The sequence below is a fragment of the Anas platyrhynchos genome, chromosome 9 (assembly GCF_047663525.1).
Source record: "Anas platyrhynchos isolate ZD024472 breed Pekin duck chromosome 9, IASCAAS_PekinDuck_T2T, whole genome shotgun sequence".
Lineage (NCBI taxonomy): Eukaryota > Metazoa > Chordata > Aves > Anseriformes > Anatidae > Anas > Anas platyrhynchos.
The window spans coordinates 11,639,094-11,666,669 of record NC_092595.1 but is presented as its reverse complement, the minus strand read 5'-3'; the positions used below and the strand labels follow the sequence as shown (position 1 = coordinate 11,666,669).

The following is a 27,576-nucleotide window of genomic DNA, read 5'->3' as shown; positions in this document are numbered from 1 at the left end:
CTGATTTATTTATTTATTTATGGATACAGTCAGGGTGGAAGCACACTCAATTAGAAGCAGAACTGAGCTGAACCATCATCCAAAACTTGAATCAAAGCATTGGGAGCTCACAGACTGTTCATTAATATTTTCTCCTCCAATAGTTAAATTGCTGTTTGCATTTCACTGACTTAAGCTATTGTTATTAAAGGTAGACAGTACCCCAAATTCAGGATATAAATAATATTGAACTTTAAGGAAGTATTTAGTAGTGTAGAGTTCTTAAATCTGTGGCTGTCCCCAGTGATTAAAAGGAGAAGTCACAGATAAGCATAAAAAGCTAATGATGGTAAATACTTGTGACTGGTTCTATTTACAAGAAGAAAACACAGTATTTCAAGTCAATCCATTTAAGAACTGCTTTATGGTAATGGTTAGTGAACCTAACTGAGGGCATGGCATCATTGTGCTCGTTGATGTGTCCTAGTTTCACAGAATACAAGACTAAACCAGGGGCAGAAGGTATCCCAGGTGGTCAACCCCATCCAGACAAATATCTCCAGTGCTGCAGTTCCTAGGCCTTTCCTGGTAAATTCATACCTGAACTTTGCTGCCTTTCTATAAGAAATCTTTTCTGGACTAGCAGTTAGACACAAGACTGCTATGTCCATACGCTCTTTGCTGTTTCACATTAGCATGTGCTGCTTTGACTCAGGTTTCCCTGGTGATCCACTCCACCATTCCCAGAGGCTAACAAAAGACGATGAAAACCCCTGCTTTTTTGGAACTGGACCACTGAGAGATCAAGTGAGATGGCTAAAAGTACACATGGTCTGCACCAGAGCCAGAAAAAGAGTCACCGAAACTAAGTGTTGTCAGGTGCATATTGAAAAACTGCAGTTGTGTTTCCCACTGGAGAGCTCCTGACCATAAACCAGTGATCTGAGAGGAACATAAATGCCACAGGCTGTTAACAAGGTCTGCTCCCATCATAAAGATATGTTTGTCTAATCACCGTTGCTCTCAGACCTGGATTCTTTCACTGTAAGTCACTAACGTGTCACAACAATTACCTGAATTAATGCCAAAGAAAATGTTGCTTGTGATGGCTTTGAATAGCTCTGCCTCGGCCTTTTGTTGTTGTTGTTTAAAATATCCTTTACCTGTTAGCTTTTGCCTTAGACTTAGCAGCTCAGTAAGAAAATACACCAAGAAAGCAAAATAGTTTCTTCTAAGAGATGAAGTGAAAGTCCTAATTTAAATTAAATGTGCACGCTGAGAAAAGGGTCTCAGTGAATGTAGGCAAGGAAGTCACAGCAAAGAAGTGAATCCCATGGAGCTGTAGCCAAGAGGATTTAGAGGAAACCATACAGTGCTTTACTTCCATGGATCTTGAAACATTCTGCAAATGTTCATTAACCCTCCACACTGCTGGGCTAATCACTTGCAGGTACTCGTTCCCTGTGAAATGCAGGGGTGAGGAGCCTGCCAAGGGTCCTGCAGAACAAGTCACTGGCAGTGCCAAGGAAACAAAGCTCTGCGCTGACCAGACACACTGGCACATTTTACCTTTCACTGTAAGATCACAAAGTAGAATGCAGGTTATGGTCAGTCTGGAAAAGAAGCAAGAAAGGTTTCCAGTGCTTCTGCTGTCTTGAAACAAGTGAAGAGAAAGGTATGGTTAATAGGAAAAAACATGCTTCCCCCCCCCAGTATGCAGATGGGCCTGAGTTTACTCTTCCCTCAGAAAAAGCCAAGAACTACCTTCAAACATTTCGGGAACAGTTAACAGTTTGTTTCCATTTGCTTATTTTTATATATTTTTTTTCCTGTCTTATCTTTTTTTTTCAGACTCAACTTGTGTGGCAAAGACTAAATTAAGTCTGAGGAATTCAGTTTATCAGGGAAAAAAATGAATAAGATAGCTCCATGCAACAACCCATTTATATTCTAGACAAAATGATACCATAACCTAAGCAATCACTACCCAATATTAATAAAATACATCACAGAGACATGGTATTGATCACCTCACCAGGTGCTAAGACAACAGAAAAAGAGCACTGTAGTGATTCAACTGAGAAGAACTCCTAACACAAGGGAAGCTGAAAATGTGCAGTTCGGGGAAAACGCACCCAAACACCTTTGGTCCCACCTTAGATTAAGCTGAATTTAAGAGCTGTCATTTTCCCTTTTATTGGTGCTGTCACTGAAAAGGCTTTCGGGGTGAAGGGGAACTTGACGAGTCAAATCTGGGAACCCAAATTGAGTTGAGGCAAATAGACCACAGAAATGGCAAAGTGTCAGTGAGGCTTAAAGCAAAAAGAGTTTATTTTAGTAACACAGGTTAGGAACATTAATAAAGATATATATCTCCAAACGAATACATATAATGATTTTTCATGTTGACAGCATCTGTTTAAAGAAGATTTCTATGGCTGTTAGCCAAAGGTTTGGAGAAGTGTTATTTGGCCCTGTAAGTCACTATTATGGAGACAAACCACATTCTTTTGGGTTATTTGGTGTACATGACAGCACAGATGCGATTTTTGCAAGGCTGGCTCTGGCTTTCTAATTAACTCTACTCTCCCCAAGGCAAAGCTGATATTTACCAGTGCAGTCCTTCATTTTGGTCAAATTCCTCCCAGAGCTGATGGTGGCAAGCAGCAAATTCTCATCTTGCTGCTTTTCTTTTAAACCATTTCTTTCCTCTGCCTTTCACCTAGGAGTAAAGGGGAAACCTAAGCCATTCAGCTGCTTTAATACTGCTGCTCTGCTGAAGCGTTCCATCACTCTCAAGCACTAGCAAATCTAATAAGCAAAGCAATGCCAACCGCCCAGTGTGGTAGTAACCCTTTCCAAATAAGCATTTTCCAAGACTGATTTTTCCATTAGGTTCCTGATCCCTTTGGCATGAATTGTTCTGACTTTAATGAAATGAAATGTGAAGCACGCTGCCTCTTAAGGAAGAAAAAGTCTTTGCACACCATACAGTTACTGTTGCAAAGTGGCTGCCTGTGGGTATCTGTATGCGTTCATGTGCACCATCTCCTTCTGCCAGACAGTAGGAAGAACACCTAGCAAGGAACCATCAAGATTCCTTCTGTAGCAGAAGACCCTGTATTTTACTTTTGCTATCACTTTGAAGTTTTAGGTGTCATGTCTGCACGCAGACAGGCAAAATCCATGTACGTCTTGCAACCTAAGCAGCAGCTTTAGCAGGGAGACCACAAAGGACTGACCCTCCTCTCTTCAGGGTGTGACAGAGTGGTGATCTAGAAATTCAGAAAGGCATTTCTGCTTCCTAGATATGGTAGGGATGGGGCTGCAAGCAGAAATTAGCATGCAAGGGTGCATAATTAATCTGTGCTAGCATTTTTTGCTAAAGAGAACAGGAATTACCAGATCTGATCAGTTCAATGGCTAATTTCAAGCATGACTAACAGGCTGGGTCTGGGACCTCCATCATGGACTGTGATTCACTAACCAGACCAGAGATGTTTCATCCCACTAGTCGGAGGAAAGCCTGAAGGAAGAAAAAAAAAAAAAAAAAAGAGAAAAGAAAAAAAAAAAAGTTTACTTCCCTTCTGTTTTTCATTTTCTATTTGTGGTTTGCCTTGAAAAACATATAAACATTTAGCATGTCTACCGCATAATTCTAAGTTTGCCTGCATGTATGGTAGCTTTAGGGAGCAAACACCATCACTCACAATAACAGACCTTAAATCAAACAGACAGTCCTCTGTCTACAGTAGAGAAACCGAGAAACCATTTTTTTCCTCCAGTGACAGTTTTCAATCCCTAATACATTAGAAATCAATCATAGAAACATGAAAACAGCATGGAAAAATGTATGTTTGCTATAATATGTGTGTGCTTACATATGCAGATTCAATACAGCGTGAAATCTTCCCGTTCGTAATTCATTCATTCTAGATGTTTTCCAACTGTTAAGACATGTCCCAAATCCTCTCCTACTGCAGTGAGTCCAGTCATGCAGCAGAAGGCTCCTGGAATTATACCAGTGTATTTATACCAGTGTATTTTTGACCACTTCACACATACTGATACTCACACTCTCTTAAATTATTAAGATGCTGCTATTTTTAAATAAGCTACAGGTCTAATGCCAGCCCAACAGCCTGCCATACAAATGATCTATGCTTAAAGCCACTGCCGGCCAAAAGCCCAGAACACAGTTTCCCTTGGCTTATTATGGTTTCCCTTTCCTATTTCCAGAACTTCTCTTCCTCCATCATTCATGAGCCTAAATAACACATGACAGGTCACGTTAAGCCTCTGTGTGACAGCCCTGAGACAATCTGTCAAACAGCTGCAACTCCCTTTGTTCACTGAGTTCTTAATGAGCTTTAGGAAGGGCTTTACAGCCTCCCAGAATCAATCTGAAGCCTTATAAAGAACCCTCAGCGAGCTGCTTTTCAAATAAATGCTTTTGCTTTTATGGCTAGGAGGATATAGAGCTGTGGTGGTTATCCAAGCAGCTGTCACAGCCAGCAAGGAGGGCATACAAAAACCTCCCTGGACTGATCCAGCAGCTCTGCCAGATCACCGGGTAAGCTGTGGAGTGTGGTACAGCAGGATACAGAAACACGAACACAACCAGACCCAGCAAACAAGTTCACAAACGGATGTGATACAGCCAAGATGCTGCTGTTACCTCCAGTTTTTAGGGAAGGCGTGCTGCATTTTTACGGGTTGCAGACTATCCTGAGGTTCTACCATGTGCCGAGCAGGTGGATGAGCTGCTGCAGGATCCTGGCAATGGGATACAGAACAGGGGTCCTGGCTTGCACCCACTGCATCTCATCAGGGGCCTTGGGTGAAACGACTGCCTCACTGAGGTCAACAGCAAAACTCTCCCTGTTGATAGCCTGTGCCAGGATTCCCCCATAAACGTCTCTCACGTGAAAAAGTTTTGATAGCCACACACGTGGGTCTCACCTTGAATTTACAACAAACAGTTTTCAGGTATATTGCTAACTGCCCTCTGTGTGAGGGGCTAAGGTGTTAAGCCAGACTACACGATGATGGATCAGAGGGATAAACCCTGCTAAAACACATACTCAAAAAATTGTACTGTTATGCTGTGGAGAGGATGGTGTTCTCTAGAGCTGGTGAGGGGATAAATATGAACAAAATCCAGCCTTCTGAAAGAAAAATCTGACCAAAGGCAGCTTGGTGGAACGAACGTGGAATGGGTGTCAAAATTTCACTAGGCATACAGAAAAGGTTTTCTTAACAAACAAGAAAACAGTATTTTCTGTTTTATGCACAGAAGTAGCACCCAAATATCTCCCTGACAAACATGCTGCTCCCATATGCTGAGCAGAGCTCACCCTCTAAAGCACCTAAGCACTTACACGACTTCATCTGATATCAGGCACTCCTGCAAACATCAAGGACAGAGATGCCAAAGCCAGGAACCTGCATGGTCCTATGCTGTGCAGTGCTGCTGGTTTTCCTTGGCCTCCTGGAGGGAAGAACGGCCCAGTGGAAAAAATGTGATTCCCAGACTGATGAGAAGTACTGAACCTGAATACCCGTGCTTCAAATATCTCTAGGTCTTGGCTTACATAAAGAGCATTTTGAGGGAAAAGATGAAAATAAAAGAGTGATTAGACCAATTCCTCTTTGTTCTATAGCGAGCAGCACATGGCAACAGCAGTATGGGCTGAGCAGCACAGGGATACCACAAGGGAACAGCAGTATGGGCTGAGATGGCTGAGCTAAGAGAGTTTCCAGTACCATCGCCACCAAAAGCGAAGGTGTGTCAGCAGAGGGGCAATGGGGTTTTTTGGCCTGGGCACAGCACAGTGACAATGAGGCTGAAATGCTTTCAGACTTAGGTTGTTCCCCTCATGTGAGATGGCTAATAATAATGACGCTTGTTACAGACAAAATAACAGAACACACAAGTTATTGCTTGGTTTTTGCACAGGATTTAACGCTGGCTACGAATAAAGGCTCCATCTGAAATCAGTCCCCAAAATGAACCAGTGCATTGGTACTGCAAGGGATTCCTCGCTGCCTGGAATTTTGCTTTAGTAATTATACTGATGCGACATGAGGATGAGTCAAGTGCATAGCTCAGGAAAGGATGCAAAACACTGATAAAGCTCGATCCACATTTTACATACATGTAAAATAATATATGTTCAATCTGTTTATGAATGAGTCCTGAGACATGTTTTTCCTCCAGAAGATAGTTACAGAACAATGACACAGGTTAAGCATCAACCACTTTTTATGCAATGTAAACCTATGTTTATTCTAGACAGCTCTCAGTGCACAGCTGAGCAGTGAAAACAGCCTTGGCTTTTCTCTCTCCACCTCTTTCAAGCACACGCATTCTTCACGAGGGAAACATATAGCAAATTTCACCCCCTGGATTTCCACTTTGAGAGTTATAATCTGAGATTGCTTTAGAAAAATATACAGAGGAATTAAACCCTAGACTTAGTGGGCTGCTCCAGGAATATTTCGTTCCTGACAGCTTCCTGTGAAGTAATTGAAAAGCCAGGATAGCTGTGTCTTGTATTGTCACGCTAGGATGTGCTGCGTTTAAGTATTACTGCACATGGCCCCGTCAGCTGGGGGTGGGGAATCCTGGTACACCCAGTTCGGTTTCTGATGGAAAGGAGAACCTGAGCTTGTTTGCTAGTAGCAAAGTCCCTACAGCCTCTTTGGATTACACAGCTTCACTCCCGATTCCCAAATTACATCAGATGGAAAGATGTGGACTTCAGTACCCTGCTGACAGTGAAGAATAAGAATCAGACAGAGCTCAGAAAGGGCAAGCAGCAGGGATGCCTTCTACCTTCCACCAGGTTCTCAGTTAGACTCCACTGCAGCTCTAGCACTCTTAGAGAGCCCCAGTGATGTGTTAAAAAGCAGTCAAAAGTCATTAAAAAGAACAGGCAAAAACTAATGCAATAAGCACACTTGATAGATAGCACAGGGAAGTGAGAACAGCAGGAAACGGGACCTGCAGGAATTGGGCTTCCAGCTTCCAAATACATTCATTCTGCCCTACCAGATTAAACAATTGCATCTTGCAGCACTCCGGCAAAAAGGCTTTTTCCAGAATTGTTACTCTGTCCACTAGCACTCACATGTGGTATTTCAGTCATTTCTGTTGATATTTAACGGCCCAGCATCACGCCGGCTGCTTCCAGGGAACATGTGTTTCTGTCTTTCTAGCTGTCTACAAATTAAAACGGGGTCCCAGAACAAAAGAAACCCGATCCGGGAGGAAAATTCAGATCCGGATTTGGATTCGGCTCCAAACATCACATCTGGTTTAAAAAAAAAAAAAAAAAAAAAAAAAAAAAAAAAAAGAAAAGAAAGAAAGAAAAAAAAAAGAAAAAAAAAAGAATAATTAAAATCACACACCCCTGCACTCTCATTTCTGCAGCAAGTGGCTAGAATCCGTTTCACCTTTCCGGGATAAGCTCCGGCTCTCTCTGCCTCCCCACCTCCCTCCCCCGGCCCGCGGCTGCCTCCCGGTGGCGCTGCCGCCAGGTGGGGCTGTCCGAGCGCTGCGCAAAGCTCCCGACACAGATGCAGGGGGAAAAAAAAAAAAAAAAAACTCCTGCTTGCCTGCTAGGCTGCAGCCCAGGAGGAGAGGGAGGTGGGAGCTGGGTGCTGCTGCTCGGGGTCTTCTTGCTCAGCCCCTGGTGGAAAGGGGAAAGCCGAGCAGCTGCCAGCAGCCAAAGGTGTCCGAGGGGTGGGCTTTAGGCAGCGTGCCAGAGGAAAAAAGGGAGGATGCACCTTGCCCGGATGGCTCTTGGCACAAAAGCGTGTCTCACTTTAGAAAAAGAAAGGCACGCTCACCGTTTTCATTCACCTAGGAGACAGAGCCTGTGGCTGGGTCAGCCGCAATGGCAAGAGGTGGGACTCGAGACCCTCACTCCCCAAAAGGGAGCGTGAGGGTCCACAAAGGTCCCCACCAAGGCTGAGAGTTGCTGCACGCCAGGGAAAGGGATCCTAGCTTAAAGCTGCTTTATGCATAAAGGAGGGAGAGCAGGATACACAACACGCTTTTTTTATTTTTATTTATTTTATTTTAAATGAGCCTGAGTAGTTGGAAGGGTATGTGAAGGGGAAACATAAAATGCTGGTGAGTCCGGAGGGCCACAGGTGCCCTGTCTCTGCATGTCACTGCGGGCTTGTGCACAGCAGAAGAGAAGCATGAGTAAAATAAACTCCACAAGAGGCGTAAGACTGGAAGAGAGGTCTCTTAAATGCACTCCTGCATACAGGTTTTGTGGAAAAGGACAAAAACAGCCCCCTTGTAAAGCAGTGACTTAGGTTCCCTCTTAAATCTGCCATGGATAACACCCTGCAACGTGCTTCCCTCTGTGTGTGCTGCTGGCTTTCCACCTGAGGGCTGCTCACATCCAAGTACCTGCAGAGTACAGTCCCTCTGCCCCTCAGGAGGGAGCCTGGCAGCTCTCACCCCGCCTGGCTGCAGGTGCACAGAGTGGCAGAGGGACTGAAGTTTGTGTTTTACTGACCACACAGAGATCTAAACTGCCCCAACTTCCAGGACCACTCACAGAATGTGGAGTTCTGCCTGGATTTGGATCCTGTGTGTTGGTGATTTCTCCTGAGATGTGAAAATGTCTGTATGGAACAGCTCTGCACTGACAGCAACGCACAGGTGAGGTGTTAGAAGGCATCCTCCTACGGGCTGATTCTGCACTGCTAAGCAGACTGGAGAAGCCTTGTTCAGCAGTCTCTGAGCTGCCCACAGACACACACAGACCACAGAAATGAGGCACAACAACGGTGAGAGTGGGGCTGGAGCAAAAGGAGATGGAGACCAAAGAACCTTGCAAGAAATAGGACCGTAAAAGAAGTTTCAGCAGGAGACAGACAGTATTTTCTCTCACACCAGCAGGTGCCTCCCAAGGAGAGAGGGGAGGACTGTTCAGGGTGCTCCTTTTCCCTTGGCAAAAGAGCAAGTGCGTCTGCTGATGAATAGAACCCTTAGAAAGGCAAGGAATTTTTCTCCTTCTTGCCCATATTCAGAAAAGCAGAGAAGTTTTTTGTCTTTTTTTTCCCTCTCCCCCTTCCTTGGGATTCTTTCATTTGTGATTTCTAATCGCCATTCCACTCTCCTTTCCCCCCTTTTCTTCGCTCCCCATTTGCGAGCCACCCCCAGGGCTTGGCACCCCTCCAGACCCAATGAACTCTAGGAAGGTTTTCTCTCCCCTTTCTCCACCACCGCCACCTTCTCCTCTCTATTCAAGCTGAACTTGTGGACAAAATAAACGCTGGCACTAGGTCGTTGTCCTTCCCCTCCCCATCAGAGGGTTCTGAGAGAGGATTAAACTAATCTCATACATTGACTCGCTCCCGGGTGCTGGCCTGGACTCCTGCCATGCAACGAGATGGCACGAAGCGTAACGTCCCAGCTGCGTTTCTGCAGTAATGTCCTATGCAAAGGCAGAAAAAGCACAGAAAAAGCACCGATAGAGGAGCGGGTGGTTCCATATTGTGCAATGTCAACACGTTCACCACATCTGAGACATTGCCTTGGTTTAAAAGGAAAAAAAAGAAGAAAAAAAAAGAAAAGAGCTTAGAAGCCTCAAGGGAATGGACAGTCCACCCAAGCCAATCATTTAAGTGCTTCTGGACTGGCTCATTTGTTAATTAATACTTAAGTACCGGAAGTTGTGCTGTGATGGGAGGGAGGCTGCAGGGAGTGGAGCTGCCTGGCATTTCTTGGACTCTTCTCATCACCGATGTACGCAGATGATCAGCACCCATGGCGACCTCCTGCAAACCAGCGGCACTTCACAGAGGAAGACAATCATCATGGCACGTGGGGAAACCGAGGCATGGACAGATACAGTGACTTCTGTGAGCTCAGATAAGTAACCAAATGGGTTAGCTGAATCCAGCTGCCCTGAATCCAACTTTGGTGCTTTAGTTGCTGAAAATCCCAGCTCGCTGCTGACACCCCCAAAAGGATACTACTAAAGCTCATCGACCTGGAGAGTTCTCATGAAATAAAACTATGATCTGCATGTGCAACTCCATCTTCCTTCACTGACTTGCACAAAACTACTCCTATCTACAGATGTCAAACCATTCAACAGACATCAAGGCCCTGGCTCAGCAAAGTGTCAAAACACGTCTGAGCCATATGATTTGACCTGACTTAATTTTGATGCAGCTTTTAATTGGTAAAATTAACTCAGCCTCAAGACTTTCCAATGAGGCAGGTAAGAACAAAAAGAAATGCACAGAGCACTGAGGATCATAGCCTGCTGTTCAAGGGGAGTATATTTAATATTTCTGGCACGCAGTGACATTTATTCAAGGCTTGGAACACCAAAGTGTATGGATATCCATGAGTTACCATCAGATAGCTACAGTGGATACAATAACAGCATAATCCATAGGGGCACAGATAAAGCTCTGGCAGTTGGGCTGTGCAGCCACAAAGCTAGCTAGTGCAAAGCCTGTGTGGCCCAATCATCCTGGTGGCACTGAGTCAGGAAACATGGTTATTCCTGGTTCTGTCAAAAATCATCTCCACGTCCTTCAGCAAGACACTGAACCTCTCTGTGCTACAGTTTCTCACTTTTATGTGAATATAATACAGTTAAGTACATCTTCATATCCCATTCAGCTTGTGAACAAGCTGGCAGAAGGGGAAAGGCTGCTGAGAAGAAGTAACTGTAGAAAAATGGAGGATGCAAGACATGACCAAAGGGTAAAGCCCTTCCTGACCTGTCTCAGACAGCAAGTGCTAAGGGAACGCATTCTCATTCCTGCCTCGGAACCTCGGTTGACAACTGAACAGCTCTGCAAAAAAGGAGAAAGTGTACAGACACAATACACAGATAGCAAACAATTCCAGTCACAAACACACTGGCACAAACGTCTAGGTGGTTTGTCAGTGAGCAATTAAATCCTGTGCTGAATGAAAATGTTAAAAATGCGTCGCATTGTGGCTTTAAATAGCCTCTTGTTGGGAAGACTGGTCTCACTGCCAAACTGTGCTTGGGTAAACTCTGTCTTTGCTGCTGCTGGGATTCTCTGAATGTCTATCAGGCAGTTGCATCACACGCTGAATAGTTTGGCATTACCTCATGCCTTAGGGGAAAGACAGAAGACTATGAACTAGCAATTTGTTTTCTCTAGCTACTTATTTATTTATTTTGGTGAGGGTCTTTTGGATTTGCTTTTGTTTGGGAGGGGGTTGGGGTTTTTGTCCTTCCTCCTCCCAAGCTAGGGGTAACTTGAGTCTATGGTAATAAAAAAGGTGGTGAGGAAAGTACTTTGGGAAGTATAAGTGGGTATGTGGAAGGCAAGGGAGAGAAGGAAAAACGTGAGTCAAAGGATTAAATCCAAATTCCAGTCTGGGAGTTTTTAACGAAGACGGAATACTGACTAGTTGAGAAAATTAAGCTTTTTCAAGGGGGTCTGGGGAAGCGATTGGTTTCCATCCAAGCAGAAAATGTCATTCTTCCCCATCAGTACCAGTGAAAATACAAAAAGAGAGACAAAAACACCCCCAACCCTTCTCTGAGAAACGTGAAAGGATGGGAGAGTAGACAAGGACAAACAAGCAATTAAAAGGAAATTGCTTCTCCCCGCCTCCACAACCTTTTATGTCTTCCCCAAAGAAAGTGGAAAAAATTGATTAGGGGGACAAAAAGAGGAAGGACCGAAGAACTGCATCGCGTGCAGTGCCATGTGAAACTCAGCCACTCGGGTGTCTGGGCGCAGGGTGCGTGCAAAAGTACGCGGCACTGACGGGGCCATTCGAAGACCTTCATGAACAGACAAAAACCCACTTCTACCCCTGGTCTGGCTGAACCTTCTTTTTTTGGGTTGAACCTTCTTTTTGGTTGAACGAGAATTTCATGCCCTCATCTCTGTCACTGTAATAGGTAGCAAGGTATCCTGCTCAAATCTAGCTTAATCGCTGAATTAATTAATATTCGGCTGGCAGAGTAGCAAAGGGAAATGTTCACATTTGTACATGCTGCTCTTCTAGGGCACAGAGTAGCAGACAGTAGCTTTCTTAACTGTTCCTCTAGGATTTGCAGGAGCCCAATGCACAGCAGCCACACAGAAGAGGGGGCATAATTCATGGAACAGCAAGCAAAGATTTTTTTTTTTTTTTTGCATTAGTACAGTATGATTTTTGGTCTAATTAAGGAAGTAACTTTGCATCAAGTCTAGATTCACTTGATGCAGATTTTTGTGCCCAAAAGTCTGCAACTTCAAGGGATTCATTCAGCTCTGGATGAAAATATTTCAAGCCAGACCCAATCAACTGATAACCCTATACTGTAGTTTTAACAAGTATTATGAGAAAAATGGGTTAAAATAAACAAAGTTTTATATAAAAACATAAGAAAGCTCGCTGTATCAGATCAGACTGAATATCAACCCAACCAAGCACCCTGACCTCGGCTTGACAGATGCCAAAACGCATGTGATATTTCACCCTTAAACTCATCGCATCTCCAACTATTTTCAGCTCAGGAACTTCCTGAGTCAGACGGGTGTTTTCCATGTTTAGTAACCCTGGCTGCATTTCTCTTTCCTGAACTGCTCCAGTTTTCATTCGAACACATGTAAAATTTTATCCTCTACAGCATCTTTTGGCAAGTAGACACTCAGTCTAATATGTAAGGTTTTTCACCTGCTATTTATAACATCAGGTAGTGATATACATCATCATCTGGCAGTTTGTAGGGTCAACAAAATGACCATCTCCTCTCTTTCAAAAACTGTCATAACACTTTACACGTGAGGAAATCCAAACTGGCTCTCCTGCACATCCGATCTGTCTCATATGATAAACTGTGGCAACGTATATTAGGCAGAGCACTGGAACTCACAAAACACATTTTGCTGGAGGAACTGAAAACCCTCTCCAGACACCCATTAATTCCAACCTACAGTGAAAATATATATCTGTACAGAGACAACAATATGTGCACAATCAAGACAATTGTGAATTTTTCAGCAAAACACGGTTAGAAACTGTATTAAACCAACCAGACATTGTGAGAAGCTTGGAAGTCTGTAAGCATTTGCTAGAGTTCGGCACACTTCCAAGGAAACCTGAGAGAAAGTATTGTTGATTTGAAACACAACCATTCAGAATTTTGATGAAAGTGAGAAATTTAAGACACTTTGTCAAGCTCCATTTCAATATTTCAAACTCATGTATGAATCCAAAAATGAAGTGACAGATTCTTTGCTAGAAACACATGGGCAATGTAGAGGGAAAAGCCAGATGAACTTCTGCAAAGTGTGAAGGATGTTTCCTGCATCTTTCCTGATTGACACATACAACTAAGATATATGCAAACCAGAAAAACTTTCAATAGAAATTTAAACCAAGTCAGAAGACCTACAACTAGAAGCAGGTCTCCATCCTTCTGACCTTTGTACTTCACATTTCACCACATTCACTTGACACGCTCTGGCGCTAGGAAATTTATCCTGGGAAATGCATCAGACATAAGACATTACTGACACCAAATGCTTAGAAAGGCTCCTGCATGAGTATTAAGAGAATATATTTTTATATTAGACAAAGCCTACAATTAAAAACACCTAACTGCCTGTTTATCGGAGAACAGGCTGAACGTTCATTCAAATTGAAATTTCCCTTGGTGATGTTTGAACCTTTTTTTTTTTTTTTTTTTTGGCATTCTTAACCAAAGCATTTGTTATTGATTTTTGCTGGAGGTAATGCATATATCCACCTGAGATATTCACTCAATATATTATTGATTTATATAATTAAGCGATGCCATTATATAAGAAGTGCCTTCAGAATCCACCTGCAACTGACAGGCAGACACTCCTGGACAGGTCTGAGGAGAGGTAGGGCAGTCAGTCTACACTTGTCTTTCATTTTCCCTTTGAGCCTTCCACTCAGAAGGGCCAGCTTCAGTAACCCAGAGGTCCTGGGTAACCCAGAACAATAATGCCTCGATCGTATGTCCCAGGCTTTGACTGGTACTACGGCAACAGCTAAGCCTTCCTGCGACATTTTCATTATACTCTGTGCTTGAAAACAAACAAATTTGTACAACGCACACAAACAGCCTTTTCTAATCTCTTTTAATGGTGCTCTGAAGACCAGACCATCAATTGTCCGCTGTGTTCTCAATAATTTACTAATGATAATTAAAGATGCCCAAAGTTTGCCAACTATTTCACTCTATTTAACCAAGGAAGATAAGGGTTCAGGACAAAAGCAAGTGAAATGAATGTGTTCCAAGAAGGAGGTGTTACCTATGAAGGAGCCCTCTAGGGCATAAAGACAGCAAAAGCAGAGTTAAATGTTCTCTTAACTGCACACCAGATACACAGAGAGATGATGCCAAAACCCTGGAAAGAGACTACAAAAGCAGGAGAGTGAGTGGATTCTTTTTTCTCTCTCTCTTTCTCTAGTATTCCATCCCAAAGAAGTTGCTTAGACAACAGCAACCCCCTAGAATGCAATCTGAGCATGAGGAAAAACAAATTCTTGCTGTAGTAAAACTCAAAGATCAGAACCTCTGTTTTTCACCACAGAAACGAAATACTCAAGTGCCCGTTTCTGTAGCAAGTGACCATATTTTCTCCTCAGGCTGTAAGATACAAGGAAGCACAATTTCTGCTGCATTAGAGTCCTGTATAAAGCCTTGATTCCAGAGAATTATACAAAATAATTTAGTAGACCACAAAAGCAATGATTTTGCACAGTTATTTTTAATAAATTCTATTGTGGCAATGTGGAAAAATCTGACATGCCAATCTATGGTGCATTTTCCTGTATGTCAGCACAAGGAGCAGGTAAACAAGCACACACTCGTGCCATTGCAAGAGTAAACTCACTGTCTTATAGGAAACACATCTTCCCTTTCTGAAGGCCACCACCCCTTGCAGCAGTTCCTCTGCCATGATCCAATCTGATCACTGCCCTGCTTTAACAATTTCTAAAAATTGTAGCTGTGACCTCTTGGTACTCCTTCAGTATTGTTCCTTTCTGAGGGGCAGGAATCTGCCTTGGTAATGTCTAATATTTTAAAACGTTTAAAATATTAGACACTTAAAATATTTAAAATATTTTAAAATAAAGATGAGGAAATCTTTAATGAAAATAATAGCTTTGCATCATGTTTTAAGGAGCTTAAACTGTCTCTCTCTTTTTGGAGAACATCACCTTCAACTTCCACACAAAAACACAAAGCAACATTTAAAACACAAGGAAATCTAATACTTGTAAACATACATTTCCAATGCAGTTCACTTTTAGTATAATTTCTTTTAAAGTCTTTTAAATTTATTGTGTAGATTTTCAAATCAATGCAACACATGCCTGAACCTTTTTGCATTTATAATTTTTTTCTCATTTGCTAGTAACCCAAGAAGTATTTCATGTGAACATTCAGTGGCTTGGTGCTAGCCCTTTGGGGCTGATGGTTACTTGCTTTTGCTTTGATGCTACCAAGCTCATGCAAAGTAGGAGCCAAATCATTACCCTCACACTTAAGCATTTCACATCCATCTCATACCCATTCCGATCAAGTGGAAATAACTCCACAAAGCAGGGGAAACACAGTTCAGAACGGTCCTTGCTGAAAATGCATTTGACTCGAAACATCAGGCTCGGCAGTGACAAATCAGGACATAAGGTGGCATTATTTCCCTTCGTTAACTATCTGCAGGGCCAGAGTCCAGATCTGCATGTCAGTAGTGATACAACCCTGCTGCAAACAAGCTGTTTGGTATTCCAGAAACAACAACAACAACACCAACAAAAGGAGAAAATAATGGCTGTACCAAGTGGTATTCAGAATACTACACAAAGGCAAATTCTGACCCTCTCCCCAGCTTCAAATTTTCCGTGAATACTGTGTGTATGAAGTGGTCTGACCAAAGGCATCGCTATTAGGCTGACAGTGCATTAACTGTAGAGGACTTCTAAAAGAACATTTTGAAAATCTGGACTTAATTTGTATCCTTGGCTCAGTGTTCAGCTGTGATTGCCTACACCATGAACTTGCACACCAGCTTTATACAGATACTTAGAACAAAAAATGAGAAAACAGTTGCAAAGGATACAGAAGCTAGGTCTGTATGTTCATGTACTTTCAGTTCACACAGAGGGTTTGAAATTTATTTATTTATTTTAAGATACCATGTAGCAGTACATTTCAGGTACACAATTGAAACTACGGAACAGGGAATCAACATTTCCCTCGTCTTGCCCAGTATTTGTGGTGTGTTTGGATTAAGAATCTCTTTTGTCAAGGATGTGAAGGAGGGTGCTCTGTGCAAGCATAGTGAGTCCATGGCTCAGGAGACAATGGTGGGTTAAGCACAGAAATAAAACTTACAGACAGAAAGGACTGTATCCTGGGAGCCTGCCGAACAGTTAGAGATGGAAAGAGGCCAGTCTGTTCAGTCCACCGAAAAACGTAAGTGGGATGTAGACCAACAGCAGTGGATGAATATGCTTCCAGTTCCAGGTGCACAAGGGGTCTTTCCTTCAACAGCTGGAAGCTGCCACTCACAATGGGAAGGAAACGAAAACTTTAAATAACACCAGTGATGAAGCACTGGAACTGGCTCTCAGAAGACACTGCAACTTTCCCCTACCCTAGAAACTCAAAACCAGGGCAGATGCCTTTTGGGAAAGGATGTTTTAATCACATACAAAACCTCAGTCTCAGTACAGAGAAAACTAAGAAAAAAAAAACCATCAGAGCTATATTGTGAGAGGCAAGATGGTGCATTTTGGTTTTAATGATTTCTAAACACATTAATACAGAACAGAAAATTTGCTGTTATATCCCCAAAATTGTATTTACTGTCTTACTGCCAAACATCCAGACATTTTCAATCATTTCTCCTGATCAAATACCCTAATTTCTTTATTACACAGTTTGCATAAAGTTTACAATTCAGGATTGTATTAATACAGTTAATACACTGTAGTGGTAGCAGTTTGCTGGCCCATTTCATCGCTTAACTGGAAAGAGGCTCCTCACAGTCCAAAAGATGACAAGCAAAAAACAATCAAACACCTCTCTCTGATCCCATTACTCACGAACTGCTGACAACCTCGGGATCCCACTCTCCTCTTCCCCCATCCTGCTGCAGCTCTGAAGGGTCTCTTTTACCAGGTCAGTTCCTGTCCCTTCAGCTAGGGCCACCATCTCCATGAAAGTACCCTGTGTGGGACTGGCTCACTGTCAGACATGGCTTGATTTCATTTCATCCCATCATTGAGAGTCCCCTGACATGGTTATTAATCATGGCCTGTCAGGGCACTGAACTGTCTGGAGATGAAACTCCACATTCCCTTGCAGGGCTCCCCAGGTAGGACATGGAATTTGTTTCATCTTTGTGTAATCAAGAAACGGCGCACGTTAGGGGAGTGAATTAACCCCAACTTCAGTTTTATAAAGGTGTCCCTGCTCTGTTTAATTAAATCTGTCTTAAAACCTCCTAATCCCAAACTAAAGACTTAATAATGTTCAGGAACCTCTTTTTCCTTACAACATATTGCTATAATCTGCTGACGGCTTAATATTGAAATAAACATGCTGCTCCTCTACCTGACCTGGCCAGTACAAAGACCAAACCCCACATGACTAGGGCCAGCTCCTAGAATGGCAAGCACACAGCACACTGAGAGTGTTGTATGGCACTAGGCTAAAAACCCTTGTAATGTTACAAAGGAAGTGTCAGAGATTGTCCACATCATTAATAATAATAATAATAATAATAATAATCAGGAGTGGTAGAAAAAACAGTGTGTGAAGGTTTGAGTCTTCTTCTGAAGGTGTAGAGACCTGTCCTTTTAGACTGAAGATGGCAAGCCCTTAAAGCCTTTAAGACTCCTTAAATTCAGTGGGAAATCTGATTTTGTAACTCCTTTGTTTAAAAAAGTGCAGATTTGTTTCAGATTATTACCAGCAATATTCAGACCAGAGCTTCCTTCCCTGCATAATACATGTCTGGGTTCAGGATTTCGATGCCAAAACTGAATTATTCTAGAATATTGATCTCAGCGTTCATTTAGTCCGAAGATATACCAAACCATCAGCAGAACCTTAAAAGACAGCTTGTGGAAAGCAGAATGTCTCTGTATGAGATCTTTAGGAGGCAGCCATATCAAGAGAGCAGCAGTGTGATCCAGCATTGGAGAAGAAGGAAAGGAGAAATAAAGCAGAGATGTAAGAACAGAGGCAGAAAGTGGGGCTATAAGGACTGCCAGCCAATACTCAAAGTGATTCATGGGTGGCAGACCAGCTCCTATTGCTTTCCTTCCCATATCTGTGGTTACATCCAGGCTCAGATGAGGAAGGCTACAACTCTAAGTGCTTCTCCCTTCCTAAGATCTCCTGCCATGCCTCAGAGAGGGAAGGCAGGGTGAAATGTAGAAGAATGGGACCCAGCAACTGCCACATCCAACGAGAACATGCAGCAGATGGAAATGCTTTCTCCTCTTTCTTTCCTAAGAGGATTACTTCAGCAGGGCCTGGCTGGCGTCTACACCAGAGCTAAGCACCAGTGACCACGCCAGCCAGCCTTACCCTCCTGTCAGAGGGTTTCATTAAGCATTTGGTTCCCTGTTGCTCTCATGGCGGCCTGCACGTGCTCACTAAAAATCCTGCGTCCACTCCCGAGGTATTTGCTGATACAGAAATCTCTTCCTCCCCCCCAGCCCCACCTCCCAAGGCCCTGGGGCCACAGCACGAGTCACCATCCTGCTGGGAAATTTTCATTACACAAGGATGGGACAGAGGACTCAAGCTGGATGTGTATTATCAGAGAAGCAAAAACGTTACAACTGTACATCGTGCCTGCTCCTCTGAGCATGCCGTCAGCCAGCCAGGAGGCCGTGTAAGCCAGGCAGAGCGAAGCGAACAGCAAAACCCTTTCTCCTCCCACGCTGCTGCTGTGGTGCAGCCAGGTGAATCTGCTCTTGGGCTGCTCTGGCACTGGGCCGTAGCACAGCTTGGCACCTTGGGCCCACTGTCTCAGCTTCCCTCCTTGCTGAAGCCTTAGGGTTTTCAAGCCTTAGAACTGAAGAAATGTTCCCATTTTCCAAAGACAAAAGAAAGACGATTGTATTCCCTTCTCCCCAACATACCCAGCCCTCAGGCCTGCCTCTGTCATGCTCTATCAGATGGCCACAACAGCCATGCAAACCCAAGGGGATGACATCCATTTGGTTCAAGACAGGGAAGTCAAAGTCAAATCTAGTTTTGAGATGTAAATGAGAGCTTTTTGTTATTAAACTCAGAGGCAGAAAATTCAGGTTCCCTCTCTTCAGACACACAAGTAAATCCATCTAGCTTCACAGAATGACATATGGGGTCATAGTCAGCAAGTGGTGAGGATGGATGTCCCCAGATATTTAGCTCCCCAGCATCCCAGGGATGAGGGACAGCCCTACTTGACTCTATTCAGTTAAGATTCAGCATCCAAATTTCCAGCAGAATCTTTCAATGGATCTACCTGAGAACCAGCTCATTCCTTTAATTTCATTTTGCTGCAGGTGACCCTGCTTGGGCAGGTGGGTTGGACTAGATGATCTCCAGAGGTCCCTTCCAACCTCAGCCACTCTGGGGCTCTGTAATCCATTTCCCTATTACCGTCTGGAATGACAATAGGAGTAAGACTTACCTCTGACTGTACTGACAATTTGAAGATACATATTACAAAATGGACTATACAAGAAGGGATATATTTCAGATCAATTATCACTTTTAAAAGATCACCTATAAATCTCCTTCAATTAAAATTTAAGCCAGAATCTGTATATATGTGTGTGTGTGTACATATGTATATGTATATATAAAAATCAGTAGTAACCGCTATAGCTCAAGGGAGGCATCAAAGCCAGTGTCATCTGAGTACATCATCTAATCTGAACCTCAAACTGATGTTTTTTTTTCCCTCGGTATTTCCGGCACAGGGTGTCTGGCTTTTCTGTGGATGTTTAGCTAAAGAGCTCAAAAGGTAATCAGAAGTTGTGATATTTTGTTTTGTTTTTCTAAAAAGAAAGAAAACACAGAAGTATTTTGTTGAAAATCCTTCATCATTTGGAAAATAAGCACACTATACTTTAGTCTCTTTCTTCTCCCTTATTCTAACCCACTCTGCTTTCTGTCACTGGAGAAGCCATACAGAATTATTTGCTTGTATGATTCTTTTTTTTCTTTCCCCAAAGACTGAAAAATTCAGAAAATGCAAAAATGTTAGCCAAAAATGTTAATTTGGGGGAGGAGTAAGGAAAAGAGGTTGCCTGGTAAGTACTGGATCAGCTCCAGTAAGATAGCTTTGAATTTCTATGGTGCAATACAAGTAGTAAAGACAAAGGTATTTTGAAAGTGCTTGTATTTCCTATTTAGAAGCCTGAGATTATCGCAAGAAATATTTTAAAGAGTATAAATTATATTTTTACTTTTCACTTGTTTCTTTCTAAAGCTTTAAATTTCTTATTCACCAAAATGCTCAAAGAACAAACCACTCCACTAGTGCGTAGCAAAGTATACAACCCATGAACCCACTGCTGTTCCAACTGTCACAGCAGTTACAGGAATTACATCGTTGTGTATCAATAGCCTCAAGTCCTCCTCATTTTCATAATTATTTAGTACTTTACTCAGCCCAGTAATTCCTGAGGATCTTGGCTCCTGATCTCTAAAACACTGGCAGTGAATAATATTTAGAAAGGACACGCTAATGTCAATGCTGGGCATTAAAGAGTTCAGTTTTCTGATAACCAGCTCTCTCGTTATTTATGTCACATCATCCTAACCTCCTGAAATTTGTTTTTTTCTGGTCTCACATCTGCTCCCCAAGTCTTTACCTTGTATACCTTCACACATCACTGTGAAAATCACCTTGAAATATGGTCTGCCAATCTAATAATGCTTAACGTGGTGTAGCTTTCCAGTACCAGAGCTCAGGCCAGAAAATGGTAGCAAAGAAACCAACCAACAACAACACAAGTGTTACTGCTGAGTAAAGCCCAGTCCCTCAAGGAGAATTACTTGAGAAATATAAAGTCATATATGTTTATGTGTGCATGCAATTTATGCATAATACCTTTCTCTAATTCCGTTGTATTCTAAACAAGCCCATATGCCATAAGGGAAAGTCGCCACCGTGAACCCACACTGCACACAGCACCTCATTCTGCTTTCTGTGCACAAATCCCAGTGTAAAGGCAGATGGAGGGGCCAGTTGTGTTAAACCCAGGTGATTATGTCACAGGTTTGGGGTTTTGTTTTGTGTTTTCTTAACCAGCAAACTGTCCATTAACTTTTCTGAGCGCAGAAAGCAAAAGGAGAGGAATTTGTGAAGTCGGTAGTCCATATGGCTGGTAGTGAGTTAATCTGCGTCTAAGCAGCAGGTAGCATGAGCCAGGCTGTCTGTTGGGGTTGTTAGTAACCTAGGGGCAGATCATGGAACAGCAGGGAAGAGGATAAACTCAGCCTACAAATACAGTCAGGAATGTGGCAGGAAATTATTTTTGAAAACATACTCTGAAGCATAATAGCAACAATCAGACGGTCGGGCTGGGTGTATGAAATCTATCTGGAGGCAGGGCGTACAACAGGAGCACACACAACAGGGTGATAAAGCAGATTAGGTAGGTAGGTGTGTGTGTCCATATGTAGAGAAAAATATACATTGCTCATATAAAACTGAAAAGCACGTGTGCATCAGAGTACACCTTGGCAAACACAGCTTTTCCCTACAACTCTACACAAAACAAGAAAAATCTATTTGCTTGTATTTCAGGCAAACCATCGACCAGCTTTAAGAATGTTTCAGTTAAGTATTACATCAACATCAAAGAACTAAAGGTAGAATGGCATAAACTGAAGGGTTCAGGCACCAAGGGAAACTAAAAAACAAACAAACAAAAAACAAGAAAAAAAATGGTGAGGAAATGAGCCACAGATCATACGAAATGCAGGAGAAAGCCTTTGCATCCCCAGTACAGACTATGTTACCGGGCAGGGAGTAACACAGGACAGATAGCCAAGACCTGGGAAGTGCAGAAGGACTTGCAACCTAAGACAACCATTTCTAGGACAGACCAAAAAGAGAAGCAAATCTAATGATATTTTCTAATTTATCTTGAAAGCAGCATTCAGTAAGAAATTTGTTATTTTGAGTTTTGTCACTATTCAGGATGAAGATAAGACAGCAAATCACTGTCTTGACTGGAACATTTTATTTTAGTCATCTTTCTAACTCATCACAGTAAAAAACCCAGATAACAACCCTCCAGCTACCAGCACCTTTGCGATGAGAAGTGGCACACACAGAAGAGATTAAGCAACATGACACTGGAGAGCTGGATAATTGGTCCTTATTTGGGAGAGAAGGAGTGAAAGTTAATCAGTTGATCTTTATGAATAATATGTTGATACTAAGGTACCAAAGGACCAAGCGGCTCTGGGGAGACCTCACTGCATCTTTCCAGTACTTAAAGGGGGCTTATAAAAAAATGGAGAGCAACTTTCTGCTCACGCCGATAAATGACAGGACAAATCGGAATGGCTTTAAACTAAAAGAGCGGAGATTTTGATTAGATGCTAGGAGGAAATTCTTCACTCAGAGGGTGGTGAGGCACAGGAACAGATTGCCCAGAGAAGCTGTGGATGCCCCATCCCTGGAGGTGCTCAAGGCCAGGTTGGACAAGGCCCTGGGCGACCTGATCTAGTGGGTGGCATTCCTTCCCATGGCATGGGTTGGAACTGGATGATGCTTAAGGTCCCTTCCAACCTGAGCCATTCAGGGGTCTATGAATTAATGCATTAGTAGGACTTCTAGCCTGGCTTCAGCAGAGAATAGCCCTCTTATCTGCCCCTAACAAATTACAGAAGTTTAACACACAACGAGATGCTCAAAACTTTCCATCACAAGTGAGAGCTATTCTTGCCTGAAATTAAGCACCAGAACAAATCTAACATGACAGATGTCATTTGTACTACATATTAGTGCACTACAGGAAAGCCACAGCCGCTAGTAACGCGCGCTTCATAAAATCCTCCAGCACAGACCATGTACTTAATAGAAAAAGAAAGGAAGCAGTAAGGAATGATTTTATCCAGCAATTCTGGCCTTCTATGCAACCACTTGGAAATACACTATTTTTCCGAGTAGTAAATTTTTGAAACTCAGGCACCAGAAAAGCCTGCTCTTTTAAATAGGAGAAGTAGCATCCCCTTACTCTAAGTATATGAAAGCTGCAGACAGATGCTTCCATCTCAGGAGAGCACTAGAACAAGGTTTAGGTCCAAACAAGGTCATGCAGCAGGCAAGTTTTTAAAGAAATAACATTTTGGGGGGTCTAACGCCTGTCCCCAAAACTGGAGAATGACAGCAAAAGGGGACTTCAGAGGGCTGGTTGCAGCTCTTTGTGCCCCAGTCCTGGCATTACTTGGGCAGGCACAAGCAGTGCCCTTGGAGGTGATTTCATCAGGTATCTCCACCGACCAGCTGGCACTGCCCAAATTCCCAAAAGGAGACACCACTAAGATCCCTGTGCTGGAGCACAGCTCCCATTCCCGATGGGCCAATGCTACTTTGCACTGCTCAATTCTTTAAAGAACAAATGGAAAACTGTCAAGTTAATAGGGAGTTTTTGTGTGTGCTAATTATAGCACACAAAAACCCATTGTCTGTGTCCAAGCCTGGGTCACACTGTTGTTACAAAGCTTTTGTAACTCTACTAATGCCTTTAATATAAGCTCCTATTAATTGTATATTCAACTTAATCCTAAACTCAGTGCTACTGGATTGCACTAGCCAGGCAGCTGACTGTAATTACAGCGTGCTTATAGTGTGCTTAACCTGCATTTATAAAGCACATTAATTCTCATGATTCTGTTTTAATTTGGTGCAGGATTGACAGACAGCCTTTTGAGTTTTCTCCCCAGAATTGACCAGCATTAGCAGCAGCCAGGTAAATACACCATGCTATATGGCTAACATGACTCGCTATTGCTTGGGAAGGAGGTGGCACGGTGCTTCATCCTCCCTTGGATAACTGGAACCACACCACCCTTCCAGCTCTCTGCAAGCTTTTTTTTTTTTTTTTGTTATAAATACTGCTTCATTAGAAAACTTTATTTCCAAAACAGCTCCTCTGTTACAAGGCACATACAGAGAAGTCCAGGGGAAAATAAAGAGGGGGAGCTCATAGGATTGTCACGGATGCTGAAGGATCTACAGATTTCAAAACTGAGTGTTTCCCTAACCAAGAAGACCCACAGTCCCAGACCACCTCCCAGTCTCTTAGCAATTACAGAAATGAGATAGTATTTCCTCAGCTGTTTCAGAACAGTTTTGGACTGATTCAGCTGTACCTGCAGATGACTGTAGATCAAACACAAACATCACTTTGCATGTTTGTTTTCCAAGCCTATTTTGAAAAACTCAGAGCAGCACTGATAAAATCCAGCATGTTGCATAAATTTGGAGAGAAGCCAACGCCTCATTTACTCGGTTGGCTCTCAGCCCATACAAATTGCCACTTTTGAATGACTTAAGAGCACTGAGGCATACAGGTCTTCCTGGTGCTATTGCCATGAGCTATAATAGGATCAGGGTGCAAACTACTTGTATGCTGTAGAGGACAAGACGAGTGGGCCACACAGGACCAAGAAGTGTTGAAGTTTTAGGATGATAACTGTGGCTTGGCTGCATCCAGCACCATCTCCACATCCCTGACACATTCCAGTTAGCAGGTAGCTCCTGCCTACAAAATTCTCCCAACTAACAAATTGTCTTTGCAGAATCTTCACCTTTTTTTTTTGTTTAAAAAACAAACAAACAAAAAACCTCCTTTTTCTTCTTTCTCCCCCTCCTAGTTGTTCAAGAAAGTAATAAATAGTAATAGAGAAGTCCCTGTGGGGAGATACCAGAAAGATCAGTTGTCTGGATACCAGGAAAGAGGAAGAAAATAACATGTTGCTTGTTCTGAATAAGTTTTACAATAGCAAATACAGAAAAGGTTGCTGAAAGAGGAAATGGGATTTTTTTATTTATTTGTTTGTTTGTCCAAGGAGCACAGGTCATGAAGCATCAGACTTAAATGGCTACAGGGACAGTTTAACTTAAACGTCAAGAAAATTTCAACAGAGGTATGGTGACATACTAGAACTGGGTGACTAAGGAACTTCCATTCTTCTGTATTTTAAGAAGTGGCTAGGCAAACACCTGTCAGGCAGAGTTTAGGCATAAAAGCCAAGCCTAATAACTTCCCAGAATCTCATACAGACAAATTTTCTGATTCTTTTAAGCTTTATTTACCTTTTTTGTGTGTCTGCCTGACTACTTCTCTATTATTAGCCTTTCCTTTTGGCAAAATGGTTTAAATGGTACACATGCCCTTATTATACAACTTGAAGCCATTATCTAATGTCTCTCTTTCATCTCCTGAAAAAGATGGAAATAAAAATCCCTCTATTTTTTCATGTAACTACACTGATATATATTTTCAATCAAAATGTTCTTTGAAATATGATGGATTTATGCACAAAATGCTAACTTCTAAAAAAAACTTCATTTTTTTTGGAGAACATCAGGTTCTTGATGAAAACCTCATCATTTTAGAAGACAGTTTTTTGCTAAAAACTGTTTTTAACTTTTCACAGGAAAAAGAGTAACTTCATAGCTTGAAGTAATGGCTGCAGTATTCCTTTCCTGATTCCTTTTTGCCGTTCCCTGCAAACTCCCCAATAGTAAGACATTTTGGTTTCCTTACTTCATAAAGATGAGCACATATTTTTCATAAAACATAAAGGGAGACAAAATATCAAGACTAAAAATGTTGTTTATACTGTATATATAGCCATTACACACATGCATGTATGCATGGGCAACACACACCAGCAACACCTCATCTTTATAGATTCATAACCTGCTTAATCTCTGTTTAACTAAATCCAACCACGGAAGCCCTCTGTCCCCAAATGCTGCTCTGCCTTTATCCCGACAGGCGAGCTCTGGGCTCCTCTGTGGATGTGATTATTGCTGTACAATTCCTTGCCTTTCTCTCAGGGCCCTTCTCTTTATGCGGGATGACTCATTAGCCTTTATCCCCGGCAGGGAGCTGACATCCAATTAACTAGCTGACAGTCCTCTAGTGGCTCCCACTAGTCCTGTAAGGCTCTGTTTACAAACACAGGCTGTTGTGCCCATAAGGGAGGGGAAGCTGAAAGTCCCCCTGCCAGGCCAGTTTGTTCAAAATCTTTAGAGCCCTTCAAACAATACCTTTGTGCGCCGAAGATCGGACATATTGCTTGCAGCAGGATGCAAGCCATCCTAATTGCTGCATCTGCGTTTGGCGGGAAAGGGAGCAGCAATTGGTATCAACACAGGAGCATCGCGGCACGGCGACTGCTAAGAGCTGGATTTCTGCTGGGAAGCCAAAGACAATTAGCAGACAGGGAAACACAGTCAGAAACTTCCCAGTCAGATCCTCCTGAGTATCATACAGGATTTCTGGATCGGGATTTAAATCCTTACCTTGACTCCCAGCTCCCTTTCTGAGTTGGGTACAAAGCCACTCGCTGATCCAGACACTTTAAAACCTGAGCTCAATTACCTCAACGTTCATGAACACCACCTCCTCTTTTGAAATAACACGCGCTTGTCACAAACCACAGCAGGGGCTGTTTTTTAGAAGTGAGGAACGCTGACACCACCTTGAGAAGGTCTCCGCTGCCCCACTCTGCTTCGCTGGGTAAGGAATCGAAGGGAAATGGGTTCTGAGAGAAAATGTCAAGCATCAAATCCTGCTTCTCCTTTCCTCCAAAGCTGCTTTGCACCATGCAGACATGCTAATAAGAGGTTATGCTGGGCTTAAGTGCTATTCCACGCAGATCTCTTCCTCACACTATTAGAGCAACATAAATGAGAATTTATTGATATTAAAAGTTCAGGCGTAAATCCTCAGACAAAGAACTGAGAGAGCTCACAGCAGAGATGCTGACATAGTGATCTCGATGAGTAACATGGTTATTTGGCTACAATAGCAGGCAAAGCTTTCCATCAAAGAAGATCCCTAAAAGCAAATAAAAGGAAAAGCTTTAGTCAGAAGAACACTGCAAGAGCAGCCTTAATAGCTTAAGAATTTATTCCTCCGCTTCCTCTAGATGACTTAACAAGGGATTAACATCCCAGCGTACTGAACCCATAGTATAAATTACATGAGTTCTTCCAACCTGCAGCAGTGCAGTCAGCCAGGTGAGCTCAAACAACCTTCAGCAGCTACAGGAGTTTACACATGGGCTTCCCACATTCTGGTCTCCAACTCACCTGCAGCATCCTCTCACAGGCAGCGATAAGAAATAGCTGAGGGACAGGCACCTCTCTGGCCCAAAATCTGTTTCTGCTCTAACCATGTAAGCACAGCCTCCACTAAGAAAAGCTATGGCTGTACCTGGGTGAACCATATTCCAAACAGGCATACAGACTCTATCCACTAATTAACTGTTCTACCTCATTACATTTTAAGACAGACAATGATAATTGCCATGCGCATCATGGTATGACACTGGC

General features: G+C 42.7%; 1 protein-coding gene across 5 annotated transcripts in view; it reads right to left on the bottom strand.

Moving 5' to 3' along the window:
• The window catches only part of OSTN (osteocrin), a 92,945-nt gene that overhangs the window by 55,439 nt on the left and 9,930 nt on the right, over positions 1–27,576 (bottom strand). The window contains exons 1-2 of one of the 5 annotated variants that reach the window (XM_072042707.1): positions 3,382–3,511; positions 2,592–2,701 (exon numbers count right to left, since the gene is read on the bottom strand). The exons of the other annotated variants lie outside the window; for them this stretch is intronic. The gene's annotated coding sequence lies outside the window, so the exon portion shown is untranslated. Of the gene's footprint in view, positions 1–2,591; positions 2,702–3,381; positions 3,512–27,576 lie in introns of those variants that run through there. 5 annotated transcript variants of the gene reach the window in all.